General features: G+C 34.0%; 1 protein-coding gene across 1 annotated transcript in view; it reads left to right on the plus strand.

Annotated features, from left to right (window-relative positions):
• SEMA3D (semaphorin 3D) overlaps positions 1–16,698 on the plus strand; it is a 194,127-nt gene that overhangs the window by 20,969 nt on the left and 156,460 nt on the right. The window contains exon 2 of the mRNA XM_007982331.3: positions 11,944–12,075. The gene's annotated coding sequence lies outside the window, so the exon portion shown is untranslated. The remainder of the gene's footprint in view (positions 1–11,943; positions 12,076–16,698) is intronic.

Below are 16,698 nucleotides of genomic sequence, written 5' to 3' on the forward strand. Positions count from 1 at the left end.
AATCCATTTGTATTCATTTCAGGACATTGTTTCAGTTAAATTTTGTTTAATTTGATAATTTACTTTCACATTCACTATATGCCATCATTCATCTAATACCTCTGATCCGTTGCTTTGACTGTAATCCATTATCACCTTTGTACAAAACCTCAAACTCATGTTTTCTTATCCACTTTAATATTCTTTCAGCCCTTCAAATATAAAATGTTCAAAATAAAACAGGGCTTTCATTTTTATTTTTTCCCTCACCAACTCACTGAACCTCTTTTCTTTGTTTTTATCAGCACCATACGGCTAGTAATTTGACCTTTACACATTAGTCATCCCCAGTGCAATACAGAGCAGGTCCTGTGAACCTAGTCCCACCTGGATTCCCATCCCGATTCTGTCACTAACAAGCTTGTAGCCTTGGGCAACTTGCTTTATCTCTCTATGCCTTAGATTTAGCATCTGCAAATGAAGTATTAAGAGTATTTAATAAATTACTGTGTGGATTGAGTTAATATGTGTTCACAACTTAGAATAATGTCTGGTCCTTAGTAATACCTCATAAATGTTAGCTACTATTATTATCACTTTCCTTTGCTCTTTATTTCCAATTACTTCAGCAAGTTTTCTTAAAACTTGCCTCCTTTCCATCGTCACTGCCAACACCATGATTCAAACCTTCATGTTCTTTTGCCTGAACTATTTTATTCATTTTCTAACTCATATTTCTGTTCTCATTTTATCATAAGCCCTAATCAAGTGAAGATATTGCATTTAAGAACTTTTGTCATTGTTAGTAAGACTTTATTTGGTAAGATCAACATCGTGTAGAAAAATATATAATTTAAGCAAAACTAACAATGACATTAAGTATCACGTGCATATATAGTATGTTTTAATGTGTATATGTGTGTAGGTATATGAAATATAGTAGTAAATGAAAAACAATATCATTCTAAGAAAGTCAGATTCTCATGGTCTTTAAACCTGCTTATGCCATTAACCATCTTCTTGGCACCTTCCTCTATTAAAAAATTGATGAAGCACATTATATACTTAGGTACATATTTATATAATTTTGTTAGGAATAATATATGTCCTTTTAAGGCATATGAACCCATCTGCATTTTCTCTTGCTTATGTTTTTAGTGTCTTTTCTGAATATTTCTGTAAAAGGCTGACTTTTGCAAATACTTCATAGTGTTTGAGATGCATGACTGCTTTCTCTACTACACATTTTCTCCATAAATGGAGACTTACACCACATACTTGCTCCTATTTTATATGAGAATAATTGTAAGGAATAATTGATGTCCTTCTTAATTTAAAGGGAATGACCTGAATTGGGTTTAAAGAAATATATTGCTAACTTTTTGAAAAATGGTATGCATATGTACTCAGATATTGCAACATCACAAGTGATGAAACTACTGTGGGTGAAGCATGATTTTTGCCTGATAAGGTAAACTCAAATACAGTGACTGCCTTGTTTAGATACCTCTGGTGTCATTCACTGCCTACTGCAAGTGATGGCAGAATCCATTGTAAACACAATACCCTTGTCATGATTGGGTCGTAATCTAACTTTGCAGTTTAGTCCGTGCTTATCTTAGCCACATGAAACTATTACATCACATCTTTTCTCATGCCATATCTTATGTGTCTATGGAAACATTATCTACTTACAAACTCTAGCTTAAATGATTTCTCTCTACTGTGAAATTTTCTTTGATTCTACTACATCTCCCATTCATCTCACTCAATAAGTTTTTTTTGTTTTTGTTTTTGTTTTACTATTTAATTCATCTTCTATATTTCTTGTATAGCACTTTCATTCTACCTAAATTACAGCTCTTTTTATACATGTTTTATATCTTTAAGTGCCTATTGTTTCCTGGAATAAAAGACCATATTGTATTTACCAGCTACAAATACAATGGAGTTGAGTTTTATACAGGTTCTAAGTTCTAAAGTCAATATTTAAAGTTAAAATTACTACTGTCAGCATTATCCAGACAAATCCTAACGTAATATATAAAATGTATTACACAAAATTTGTGTGCCACAAAAGTGGCTGACATTCAGTCTTTCAATAAACTACAACACTGAAAGTTTTCTTCCTGTATTGTGTCAAGTCACTTTCTTCACTTCAGCACCAGATGAAGTAATTAGCTTGTCTTTAGAGGCTGTGTTGTATGAAAAAATCCATGCATCTTTAAGCATGAAAATCAAATGCAGCTTGCAGAGATACTCAGACTATGAGAACTTAGAATGACTAAGGGAATCTAGTTTTCCTTTCCAAAAAAATATTTTTTGAAGAGTGGCAGTTCAAAAATGCTCTCTATCTGCTTTAATTTTAAGAAATTTGGTTATCAAGTTCATAAGAGTTTAGATAAATAAATACATGTATAGATACATACAGATAGATAGGTTTCAGTTCAAACAAACAATAACAATTAGTTTAAATAACTAGTTTAAATCCGTGATTGATGGTATCATTATACAATGATATTACGTAGTGACTCTATTCAAGTTATTATTCACTGAAGGCTCCTAGGTAGCAACGTTATGAAAAGGACATACTTTTGCTCAAATAGACCTTTATTCAAGTCCATGCTCTGATACTGACTGACTGTAAGACCTGAAGCACTCACTACACTTCTCTGAGCATCAACTTTATTGCAAACTAATTAGCATTTTTGAAAAGTCTTCCAAAAGAGTCTGAAATAAGATATGTAGAGTTTATTTCATAGCAAACATTCAAAAAAGATTGATGATTATTACTGTTGTTATTGATGTTTCCATTTACAAAGTAAACATTTTTAACTTATGAAAATTGAAACTTTTCCTGTTAGAATGGAAGTCTGTAACTTTACTCAGTTCAAGTTATGTTTGCAAGATTGGCAAAAATTACTTTCCTTTACTGTTTCTGAAAAACATTCAGATATGAAATGCTTGGTTATTTACTTGAATCAGGATTGAAACATTTGGCTGGTTGAAAGCAATTCTGGGAATGAGAATAAGGGAGCCACTTTAAATGATTGAAGCTGGATTTCTGAATTGGGTCTTTCAGAAATAAAGGGCTTTGCCCATTTTCCATGAATTTACATTTTTCATAGTAAATTGTCTTGGATCAGATAAATTGTAAGTAACATCTTTCACTTTATTCATTACTTTAAAAAATTCATCTTTAGATTGCCTAATTATTTCCTACTGTCCTGTTATCCTTTCTGTTGGACTGATTCTTTTTTTCTTATTTTTTCCATTATGCTGATCATTTTTATAGCCTTTTTTTGTTCAGATTCCATTTCTGATCTTTGAAGTATTATAAATCTTTCAAGACTTTGGAAATTAAGATTATAGTTTACTGTTCCCTCTGATGACAAGCACTGTATTCTTTGCTTTATAACAATTTTCTTACTGAATTCTCTTGATTTATTGTGTGGTGGGTGATACCTTCTCCTTTTTCAAGTGAAGAAACTGAGGCATAGAGCGATTAAATAACTTGCCCCAATTTCCTCCTACTGAGCTGTGAAGATAGAATTTGGACTCAGGCAGTTGGATTTTAGAGTTTAAGCTCTTCACTGCTGCACAAGCGTTAGCTCACTTTCATGGAGAGGCAACTTTCCACATGCCTTTTTTTTGTTTTTTTTTTTTTTCCTTCACTGTTATGGAGAGGCCACTTTCCAAGTGCCTTTTTTTTTTTCTTTTCTTTGTATTCTGTTTTACTTTCTAATCTTACTGTATATTTTGGATTTATGTATACTTCTTTTATATTCTTACTTCACATCCTTGTCTTTCCTTCTCGTTAGCTCACCTCCTTGGATGTCCTCGGCCTCTAAACCTCTGCCTTATGACATTCAATCGCTGACTCAGTTCCTTTACTTCTGTCTTCCAAGGAGTCTGAACATTTTAAATGTTATTTTCCTTTCAGTCAGTTCCAAGATGATGTTTGCCTCTGCTAAGTGCATTTCCTCTCAGCTACTGGAACCTTCTGTTCTGCAGATTGCTCCTTGGTGCATTTGGAAAGACGTTGCCAAGTTTCTTTTTGTGCATATGCTTCTTTTCAGTTTCTGGAAACTTGTCAGAGCTTCCACTCTTTTTCCAAATTCTTCCTCAGGTTTTCCTCACCCTCCCAGTACACCTTTCCCATATTGTTCCTCCTTCCATTTACTGCTCCACTCCACTGCATCTTTAGAGTGTACTTTTGTTCTGAATGCTTAAACCTACCTGAAATTTCTGGCTTTTTTCACTGTGGCATGAGTTGCATTTTAATCAACTATGACATGTCATTCTTAGAAAACAAAGGTCATTCTATGAAAACAAATGGCTACACATTCTGGAAACTTAAACTAATAACTTTTGTTATTAATTTTTACTTGATCTACTTCACCTGCTTCTTTCATTTTTCTTTCACAATAATTGCACTTCTTATGTTTCCCAACAAACTCATGATAAGGGTGTGGTTTTATGCAGTAATCACTGTTTTGTTAACTCTGTGTTTATTGATGCTGTGACTTTGTACATGAATTGCTCAGGACATACAATGCAGTGGAAGGATCACTTGTTGGGCAGTTGGAGGATGAGGTCTTTGTTGTTGTTAGCCCTTCTTTCTACTTGACTTAGGCTGCTCAGAAACCCCTCTGATTCTTTCTTTATTACTTGTGAAACAGAGGAAGAGCAATATCTAACTCCAAAGCTGAAATTAAAATGAGATTAAAAAAACATACACACACACGTTTTACAAATTGGGAACAGCTGCAAAACAGGTGCAGTTTATTATTACATTGACTCTCAAAGCACAGAGATGAGTGTCAGACAAGCAAATGCATAAAATGCAAACAAATGGACAGTCTGACTAGAGTGAGAATTTCATTTCTTCAGAGTTTTCTCTTGTGCATCAAATGTTTCTTAAAATGCAGAAAACTTCACTTTGAGTTTTAATAAAAATATATTTGTATGCAACACTGTGAATATTTAAGTTGCGAGATGGTGGACGACATACCTGTTTTGCTAACTCAAATATCATAATCTAAAAATAATACCTGTGTGGGTAGTTCACTTTCTTCCTATGATGGGTATTACAGAGTGATTCATAGAAAAAAATACAGATTGACCTCTATGTACATGCAACAGCCTGTGTTATTATGGATAAATAAGTCCCACCTGAGAATTGTTTGCTTCCTTCTGTGAAGAGCCACCTCACTCCTACATGAATGATAGTGGTTTTCCTCTCTTCCTGCTTCTTGCAACTCTCCCTGCCTGCTCAACCTGCAGCCATCCTCAGTTCCAGCCCTGTCTTCTTTGCCCCTCCAGAGGCCATGGGTATCTGGGTTTTTCATACCCCGCAAAGTTACAGCAGGGGAGGGAGGAATAATTTAATGATTAAAACATTATAAAATATTTATGATTTATTTCCATATCTATCTATATATTATTTATATATGTTATATTTACCCCCATTGCTAATTATATGAGTGATTTATTCACATTTCAATATTTTAAAATATTAATTTGCAAATCAACACAAAGAATCACTGTAAGCCACGTTAAAATGACCAATTATTCGATTTTATTTAGTTCCCTTCTGGAAATTACCAAATTAATTTACTGTTTCAGGTGAAGGCTAGTGTAACAAGAAAACATGGAAGATAAAGCTAAAATTTTTCATCCTTTTGAAAATTGAGTTTGTATTATTAATATAATTCCAATATTTCCTTATTTTATGTTGATTGTTTTGTCTTCCAGAATCATGGTCACCCTCTGTGTGGTCAAGTTGCCTGTATTTTATTTACATTGTCCAACTGATGTTGTCCATTCCCCTCCTCCATACATGCAAGTAGTCATTGCTTGCATTTTTATACTTCACTTCCTAATTTTAGGGTTGACTTCTTTTCTGCTTCATTGCAATTATTCTTCATAAACCTTTTCTCCTAGTACCAAATTTAATAATACTCTTTTCCTCCAGAATTTTGATATATTTTGCTGGTTTGTAGAGAGATACTTTGCCCATCAACTTGTTGCTCATCCAAGTTGAGCTTCTTTAGTGCTTTAATCTTCCATCAGAAATCATCTTTCTTTGTATCTTAATCATTTTTCCATCATGTCTCTGAACTCCTTCCAGCTTCCCTGCACCTTTTAGATAACGAGATGCCTGGGTCTGAACACCAGGTGCAGTCCCACCAGTCCTGTTTAGGAGGGTCCCATTACCTCCTGTGCTGCTATGATGTTTTCTTGTTCCCCAAGGTTCTCATTAGAATGATGATGCGTGTTTCTACAGGCAGAGAGTCAGGCACACTGCATCGCCCCCATTTGCCTACAGCTGCCTTCTGGCTAATTCTTTTTCCATCGTGGAAATCTCGGTTTCAATTTCTCTCTCTCTCTTTCACTATGACTCTGTCTCTCTTGTTCTTTATAGTTTTTATTTTTACTCATTCTGCCTGACTCAGATCTTATTCGTGTGTTTATTGACCTCTTTATTTTTTTTCTGTATCTTGATCAGATCCATTATCTTCCCAGTGCTATACTTTCATGCTGGTGTTGATAGTAATCTCTGTCACTCTGACTGCATGTTCATCCATCTCTTAACCATATCAATTTCATTCACACTTCAATGGTAAAAAAAAATACATATTTCCTTATTTTATATAATGCCTTACCTTTTTATTTTTTTATCAGATCAATAAATAGTTTGACATTATCCTGTTAGGCTTGAAAATTCAATTTTATCAAAGTTGAATTGAGATATATATTATTTTCAATATTACTATTTTCAGTTCAATAAAATAACAGTTCAGTTTTTATCCACAAGTGATATAGTTTGTGGAGAGATGTGATAGATGTATCATCTCTGGAGTAGTTACTGTAGAACTTATGGCTTGTGTTTCTTGAACACTAGTTGGTCATTCTCTCTTCATTCACTTCCTTCTTTCCTATCTTTCTTGCTTCCTTCCTCCAGTTATGTAATGGTTACTGAAATCCTACCATCTGCAGGACAGTGTGAAGGAAAGAATGCGCACTGGTATTAGATGGCCTGCTGTCAAAGTGAATAGCTCTGCAGCTACATCAAATCATTTACATTCTGTCACTATGTTCTTACTCATAACTGGAGTGGAGTTCAGCAATGTGATGATTAAGTGAGAATAAGACAACATTTTATTCACAAATTAGAAGCCTAGTTAGAGATAAAGCCATAATAAATTTTCGGATAATACTGAGAAGAACCTTGACCACTTGAAATGTTTGTCTTTCTGGTTTACAAAATAACACATGGCTCCCCATTGCCTACCAAATCAATTGTATCAAAACACATTCATAGTACACATGTGGTTTGTATATGACCAGAGGACGGAAGTGACAGAAGATAGAAAATAATGTAATGGTTCATGAATTCGGTAATAAAGACAGATGAGGACAAAAGTTAGAGGAAAATCTGAGTCTGGCACTTTAGATTTGGGAACCGATTTTAAAGTCAATGACTGTTAAAAAGGGGTAGATTCTGTCCTACCACCTGGAGTGCTTTCATGATTAATCCAGATTCCTTATCACCCCTCTTTGACTTGCTGCAATGAAATATTTGAAGATGATGGCCTGGAAACTGCAATTTAACACCCTTCTCTACCCTCACTGACATTTGATTTATGTGTTTATACTTGTTACAAAATTTTAGCTGAAAGTGCAGCCAGTCATTGTCAAAATAAGAGAATATCAGGGTCTAAGGTAAGTAGGAGGAAAAAACAGACGAAGGGGGTTAAGGAACTACAGGTGTTGGGTCCTGCCAGTAGCTGAGGTGATAGTAAAGACAGTGATGTGGGTAACAAAGCAGGTAGACACTATAGACACAGTCAGTGAGAAGGGGAGAAATAAGTCACTATGAGGAATTTGTGGAAAGGGCCAGAAATTGAGTTTCTGATCTTAGTGGAACAGAAAAAATTCTGATGATACAAATCAGTGTGCTTTGGGGAACTGAAGTGAAAACGTGAGGACTGATGGGCGTTGTTGAGAGGAGCTACATCTCCGCCCAGCAGAGCCTTTGTTGGCTTGTTTTGTTTTGCTTTGTTCTCCCCAAACAATGTTGATGTATGTACAGCATAAATTAATGCAGTTTATTTCCTTACAAGCCTTGTAAAATACAAGTCACAAGAGAAATATAAGATCATATTGTCACATGGTACAAAGAACTCAGACATCAGAGTATTATAGTGAGTACATTTTAGACAGTATACATAAAGTGTAGGCAAGGGTCAAATTATGAAGAAAAGGCGCATAAAATGTACAACGGGGAGCTGTTTAAGCATACCAAATTGTCAACTTATAAAAGCATCTTTTCAGGAATTTAGTCGCACTTGGAGAAACAATAATATTTTGAATACAACCAGAATCTTTCATACAAGTTATTTTTATTACACTGTATGATATTTTAACATTGATATCAAAATTGTTACCATATTTGATATTGTTAACATAATTTGTTAACTGCTACATTTTTAGTATTGACTTTCTTTATCCATCTAAGCAAATAAGGATGAAATTTTGTTATTATAAAAATAAGAAATAGAATAAAACCCTAGGTCTATTTTTTAAATCAGACTAAAAAGGTAGGTTTGTGCCAGAAACAGTGAGACATTCTGTATTTCAAAGTGCCATTTATTCCCGAAGCATGTCAGCCTCTGCACAGTGACCTTCTGTGTTTATCTTTATAAAGAGTAAAGTAAACCATTATGCAAACACACTTCCATTTGGGCACTGTAGTGCCAAGTGTTAATGGCATCATTATTCCAAACAAAGCATGTTTAGAACCATTACTTTGTGTGTTATTTTTCTTGTGGTGATTTCCATAAAGTGTCTGTAGGCTAAGATATTTGCTGATATAACTATTTTCTTCTTACTGTCTGTTATGCTAATGGTATTTTGTGGTGTTTTTGGTAAACTGGTTGATTTACTTCATAAAGAGCTTGTTAAAAAGATTACTTTTTAATCTGTGCCAGCTCTCTTTCTTTGTGTGTCCTCTATATTTCATGAATGTAAATGGCTTATAGGTGTTGACTTGGGTGGAAAATGTAAGCAACTGATAAGGGGTTGAAATTTGCTCATAAATTAGTAAAATTCTTAAAATTTTTCAATACCAAACTAAAATATAGTTAACACCATAGGTCTTAAAGAGATATTATTTTTCAGAAATGTGATTTTTATAACTTTATACTCTGGAAAATTCAGTTATTCCTTTAAGTTGGAAGAATCAAACTCTAGAATTCTATGCAATACATTGAAGTTGGAGATTGCTTTATTATCTTAAGAATCACTTGTGGCCAGGCGCACTGGCTCACGCCTGTAATACCAGCATTTTGGGAGGCTGAGGTGGTGGATCAAGAGGTCAGGAGATAGAGACCATCCTAGTCAATGTGGTGAAACCCTGTCTCTACTAAAAATACAAAAATTAGCCAGGTGTGGTGGTGCGTGCCTGTAGTCCCAGTTACTCAGAAGGCTGAGGCCGGAGAATTGCTTGAACCCTGAAGGTGGAGGATGCAGTGAGCCGAGATCTTGCCACTGCTCCCTAGCCTGGGCGACAGAGCGAGACTTCATTTAAAAAAATCACTTATATTACAGCATAATGCAAGATAAAATATTATTTTGTCTACATTTCTAAGCATATATATATACACACACACACGTAACAAATAGGTGATAAAACTAACAATTATCAGAAGAAAAATAAAAATAACTGGATAAGCCAGTGCACATTTGGACTTAGAAGCACATCAGCTAAAATAAAAGGAATTGTGTAAGTGTGACATAAGTCATATTGTTCATTCATATTTGCAAGAGCTCAGCATTTAATTGTCGTTTACTGAGGTGCCACAATTTTATGAGATGTCAAGGGCTCATTACTTGCTGCTGTATGATAAATGCAAATATTATCTCTGGCAATATTAGACATTTTATAATTTATACTCTGTTGAAGAGCTAACCCCCATTAGAAATAAATATATAACTAAAATAAAACATGAATATAGGTAAGTATGACATCTCTAAAAGGTAAATAAAATATTATTATATATTTTTTAAATAATAGGTTTGTTTTATAGTATCTAAATGTATAAGTGAATCATTTGTAAAATGTCTTTAATTAACATCATCAGTTGGATCTGTTCCCTGATTTGTCTATTATTTAAGATTTGTGTCTTTGGCATGTTACACCCCTGTTGGAAGTACATTAAGTTTCAGTATGACTAAATGTTATTAGGGGTTTAATATGTACCTATGGAAAACAAAATAACTAATGGACCCTCAGGGAGATTAAAACTAAGATGATAGCCTCATAAGCACTAAACTCTAATGGATAAGTAACTAGTGTACAACAGATTTAGTGCACAGTAAGACATCTATTTTGTTATATATTTTTATCCCTTAGCAATATATATATTTAAGTTACAAGAGAAAATACAAATATTTTTATTCTGCTAGAGTGTTTAGGGGTAACATATATGGATATCACTGTCCTGCTTTGAAAAAAATATTTTAAGTCGGATGGATTGGCAGGAATGTATAATGTGATAATAAAGCAAATGTCAAAAAAAAAGAGTGATTGTAGAATCTAGGTGTGGGTATACAGATGCTTTTTGTATACTTCAACTTTTCTGTATGTGTGAAAATTTTTATAATAAAATGTTTGAAAAATCTTCGCAATGCAAGATCATTACATTATTTTTAAAGCAATCAATTTGAAAAACTGTGGAGATGACAGTAATAACATGACAATTTTTTATATGTAGAAAGACAAGTTGTGCTTTATCTTTAAATGAATACCTTTAAAAATAATGACATCTGAGCTTAGCTAAATTCTTTTCAGATTTTTGCATATTTTTGTAAAAAGGTTTTACTCTTTTCTCTTTAGATTATGTGTTCAAACCTAATTATCTTTTATGGTTGTCTATTATTTAGGGCCAACCTAAACTTATCACCTTGTGCTGTATTTTAGTCAATGCACTTATTCAGTTTTATGGTTCTCTCTGGTACATTTACAAAGTGCACTTTATACTCCACTTCTAGTTTCCTATAAACAAGGAAACAATCTGTTCTACTGTATTTCAAATCACTGCCATCCTGACCATTACTTCATTTGCAATAAAAGTCACAAACTGTGCAAGTGCATTTCATACATGTTCATTTCCAAGGTGTTAATAAGTAAATGTCTGGTCAGCCTTGGCACAGAGAAGGTCACAGGCCCCCCCACATGGTAGGGTTTGTATGAGGTTTGATGGGATACCAAGAGTATGCTTCCCTGCCATTTCCTTGAGGCTCCCTTCAATGGGAACGTCCATGTTTGTTCCATCTTTCTAAAAAATAAAATAAGGTTTCTACTGAAAGGTAAATGTTATCAACCACTAAGAGTTATTAATAACTGAGCATGATGAATGTATATTCTAGCCAACCCTGAGAAAACTGGGCATGATGAGAGTTTGGAACTTGGGAATTCTCTGTAGTGTCTGAACATTCCTTGGTTTAGCAGGCACAGGAAATATGATGACTTGGAGGTCAGGCAAGCAGAAGCAAGCAGTAAGCACTCCTAGCAGTAAGGAGCAGCCAAGGGTTTCTGTGACGGTTGATTTTATGTGTCCACTTGACTGGGCCATGGGGTGCCCGGACATTTGGGCAAATATTCTGGATTTGTCTGAGAGGGCATTTTTGGATAAGATCAACATATGAATTGGTAGACTGAGTAAAGCAGATTGTTGTGCCTCCTGTTGTGGGTCTCACCCAATCAGTTGAAGACCTAATAGAACAAAAAGCTTCACATTCCCACAAGTGGGAGGTAATTTCCTCTTGCCTGACTACCTTGAGCTGGAATATTTATTTTTCTGTCTTTGGACTTGAACTGAAACGTCTGCCCTTATTGGTCCTGGAACCTGAAGGTGTTTGGACTGGAACTGTAGTATTCTCTCTCCTGTTTTTCAGGCCTTCACACTTGGACTAGAACTATAGCATCTGCTGTCCTGGTTCCCAGGCTTTTGAACATACACTGTTGGTTCTCCTGAATCTTCACCTTGCCAACTGCAGATCTTGGGAGTCGTCAGCCTCAATAATTATGTGAGTCAGTCTCTTAAATAAACCTCAATAGATAGATGGATAGATAGATGCATGTATTCTCCTATTTGTTCTGTTTCTCTGAATAATTCTAATACACTGTCCTTGGGCTGATGTGATTGGAGAGGAAGCACTCTACAGGACGGTTCGTTAGGGCAAACTTTGGATCATCTATGTCCACACTACATACGATGTTATTTCTAGACATGATCACTCCAAGACCTTGGAATGCAAATAATGATTGGGTCTCTGCTGTATCAATGACTCTCGAAACAAATATAGTGTAAAGTAATTGTAATGCTTTGAGTCCTGTTAGTTATATACAGTTGACCCTTTAACAACATGAGTTTAAACTGGGTGAGTTCACTTATATTAGAATATTTTTTTTCCAAACAGATACAGTATTCTCAGGATGCAAAACCTGCTTATACTGAAGGCAGTCTTCTTATATAGCAGGGTTCTGCAGGGAGGACTGTGGGAGAATGTTGCACGCCTGGGCATATGGGAATGGCAGAGGTCCTGGAACTAATCTTTGGTGTGTATCAAGGGATGACTATACATTATAATGTTGCCATTACATTAGTAATCACCTGCAGATAGTTATTTACCTCTCTCAGAATTAGCAGACATAGCTTTCTTGTGATTTCTTGATTTGAACATGTCACAGTGTCCCAGTTCCTTAGGCTGCTAGATTTGACTTTGACTTGCATCAGTGACTACTTTTGCTTCAGCTCCAGAGCTAAAGATGAACAATTACGGTAGTCCCTTCTACTACTTTATTTGTTGTATAGAATAACAAAATATACCATGTAAGCACCAAGTAATTTATCAGTTTCTAATCCTAATACATGTGTGTATTTGTTTTATTAAATAAACTCTTTCAATAAAAATCATTTTGATGAGATTATTAATCTATGTTTGAAGACACTTTGCTTGTATGTAATCTTGGCAATGCTCTGTTGAGTTATTACTATACCAAAAATCAACATCATATTCTGTTATTGTTGTGTTGTTTCATTGTTTGATAGGCATAATTAATAGCTCTCATTTTCCTTTTACTATAAGATTGTGATTAACATTTTAGACACTTAGTCTGAGATCACTTTCATCCTAGCTAACTTGTCTTCTTCCACAAATTAGACATAGTGTCGTCCTCAAATTATAAACTATTAATTTTCAGGCAAGAAAAATGATGTCTTTTGACTACCATATAATTTAATTTGGTGATCAGAGATCAAATGTAATTGTAAATATTGATTCTTCTTTTATTTGCTTATGGCTGACAATGATTCTTTTACATGCATCTTTGGCTTATTCTAACAATCAGTAATAGGTAATTCAGTCATTACTTATTTACACATTACAGCAAAATTTGTTTAACAGGTACTTGAAATAATCGAAACCAAAGATTAAAGAACCCTCACTCTGAACAAACAAATATTGTCCTACAAGTAAGTATAGGTATAAAATAAAACATAAAAATAAAACAAGGAAGAGATAAATGTTTAATAAATCAAAGGGAGAAAAAATGATAAAGTGGTTATGAAATCAATGATTATGAAATTTAAACAATTGTGTTTCATATATTCAGCCATAGAAGCTATAAGATAATTAACTATTATATAACTAGAAAATAAAGAAAGCATCTCAAGGTATATAATACAATTGTAAGAGATGTTCTTTGCAAAAAGTTTTGTGGACTTTTTTCATTATTTTTATCATAGTAAGGTCAAAAATCCTTTTTTTTTCCCCCCAGACAGTCTAAACTTTGGAATTTTTAAATAGGAATTTAAAATTTTCTTCTAATATAATAGTTTAAGTTTGTCTAGAACCTTCAGGTCAAGGTGATGAACTAAACAGAAAATATTATCACAAAAAGGTGTGTCAGTACAAGATGCTTTGAGAATATAAAAGAAATAGTACTAAATACACTGTAATATACTGAAAATTGCATACCTTGATCACAGACACACACACACACACACAGATGCAGTCACACATCAACTACGATGTTCTATTTTAACCAATATAGAAATATATATTGTGTAATCCCTAGTTCAGGTTAAGAAGTATATTCTTTCTGGAACTGATTTTGAAAATAATCTGTTACTGTTTGTTAAGAGTATGACACTGTTTTTGTTTGCTTTGTCTCAGTTTGGGGTTAGGAAAAATTTCCAGAAATCTTCTATACATGTATAAACTTGGAGATGTTTAGTTGGTTTATTTTGAAGATTTCCAAAGTGAAGAATGAAAGAAGAAATGAGGACTGACTATACAAGCCCAAATTAAGGAATGAGAAAATGAACCATTTTCTTGAGTTGACAACACTTTCTCTATTCAGTTTTACATAGGGTTTTTGCAGCAACTTTTTTTACATAGTTTTACTAGACTTTCAGTCTCAGTAATATCAGATAACATCTCTAATTATACATGTGTGGTGTGTGTGTTTGTGTGTGTGTGTGTGTGTGTGTAGATTTTTTTATTGTAGGTAACAGTGCTATTTAAACATTTATATTGCTTAGTATTTGAGAAACTTTCAGGTGATATTAAGCTTTTAAATGGGTTAAGCTTTTAACTGAGTTAAATTGTTTTAGAACTTTAGAAACATTGTTTTAAAATATTATTTTGTTTGTCTAACATTTACAATAAAAGGAATTAACAAGAAACACAAAATAACACCATTCACCACAGAGGGAAGTCAACGTAAAGAAAGTCATCTTTGGATCCTTTCCAGTGAGGCTTAATCGTGGCACCACAATAGGGACATTGTTGTGCCAGGTCTTACCTACTTCATTACCTTATACCTAAACTCAGAGAACCAAAACATAGAAAAGCTGCAATGACTATAATCTTCTGGGTATAAATGTAGCAAAAGCTGGAAGATACTGAAGAGTAAAGGAGATAAAATGAACGTTAAGATGTAAGCAATAAATTGATTAGTACATTGCATACCCAAATTCCCCTTCAGGTTTCAGGTTTGATTTGGGAAGTGATTCGATTTACAGGGATATATATATATATATATAAAAATTATATATATATATAATATTTTATATATATATTTTATAAAATATATATTTTTTTTTCTAGAAAAGTATTTAGAACAGAACTATCTTTCCAAGATTTTCAGTTCTTAGTACCATAACAGCTCAATTTTTTTTTTTCATCACACTTCTAGGCCAACAAACAAATACTAAGAATTCTGATTTTTATAGTTAAGGCCAAACAACTTAATAAGTGTTTATGTCCTGACAACAAAATTAAAACAAAAAAAAAAATGCTTTACATGTTTTAAATTTAAATATCCTTAAATTACATGTGAATTACTTACTAATGGGGAGTGCATGTGTGTTGGGCACTGTGCAGCTTCTCAAACCTTGGAATCGGATTGAACATTGCGATCCTTAGTACCTGTTCCACAAGGACTTTTGAGGACACTTGCTTTACTGAGAACCCAACTTCACATACCTGTGACCCCTCAAATGTAACCCCCTGGAGCGTTGAAATTAAGAAACAGCTCGACTAGTAGTTAATACAATGTCTGATAAATAGTGAGTATTGTTGTGTTTATCTTGAAGTTTTAAAATATCTTACAGCATTCCTGGTGAGTTCACTGTATTACTCCAGAGTGCCTTGCACATAGTTTTGGAATCACAGTGTTAGACTATTAGATGCTAATGTTAATCGTAGCCCCTGAATCTTAATTGAGAAGTCCAAAAGCCTCTGACATGGTGGAAGTGAATGGAGGTACTGTATGGCGACTATAAAAGCTCAGTATCTTCTTTAATCTCATTGTTTTCTGATTTTTCTCAGTCCAATACGCCAAATATTTCCTAGGATTTACAGTATCACAGAACCTGTGACTGAAAATTTGATGTTAGACAGTGATGGTAAATGGGACCACTATCATTGTTTAAGGCAAGTGTTACTTTTGTTTTTTGTTTTCTTTGTTTGTTTGTTTTTTGAGAGAGAGTCTTGCTCTGTCACCCAGGCTGGATCACAGTGACATGATCTTGGCTCACTGCAACCTCTACCTCCTGGGTTCAAGCAATCCTGCCTCAACCTCCCAAGTAGCGGGATTGCAGGCATGTGACACCATACCTGGCTAACTTTTTGTATTTTTATTTATTTATTTATTTATTTGGAGGAGCGAGGTTTCGACATGTTGTCCAGGCTGGTCTTGAACTCCTGACCTCAGATGATCTACCTGCCTTGGCCTCCCAAAGTACTGAGATTACAGGCATGAGCCACCACGCCCGACCAAGTGTTACTTTTGTATTTTTAAGAAAATAATATTATCAGTTTATTAAGACATTTTAAATTTTGACATAGCATTTTAAGATTTGGTGCTATTTTGTGTTTCCTTTTAATCCCTTTTATTGTGCAAATGGTTTTATTTTTTGTTTCTTGTTAATTCATTTTATTGTAAATGTTAGAAAAATAAAATATTTTTTTAAAAGTTTCTAAAGTTCTAAAATAATTTAACTCAGTTAAAAGCTTAGCCTATTTAAAAGTTTAATATCACCTGAAAGTTTCTCAAATACTAAGCAATATAAATGTTTAATGTAGCACTGTTAGCCACAACAACAAAAAAATTGTACACACACACACATACATGCACACACA

This window comes from Chlorocebus sabaeus, chromosome 21 (assembly GCF_047675955.1).
Source record: "Chlorocebus sabaeus isolate Y175 chromosome 21, mChlSab1.0.hap1, whole genome shotgun sequence".
Classification (NCBI taxonomy): domain Eukaryota; kingdom Metazoa; phylum Chordata; class Mammalia; order Primates; family Cercopithecidae; genus Chlorocebus; species Chlorocebus sabaeus.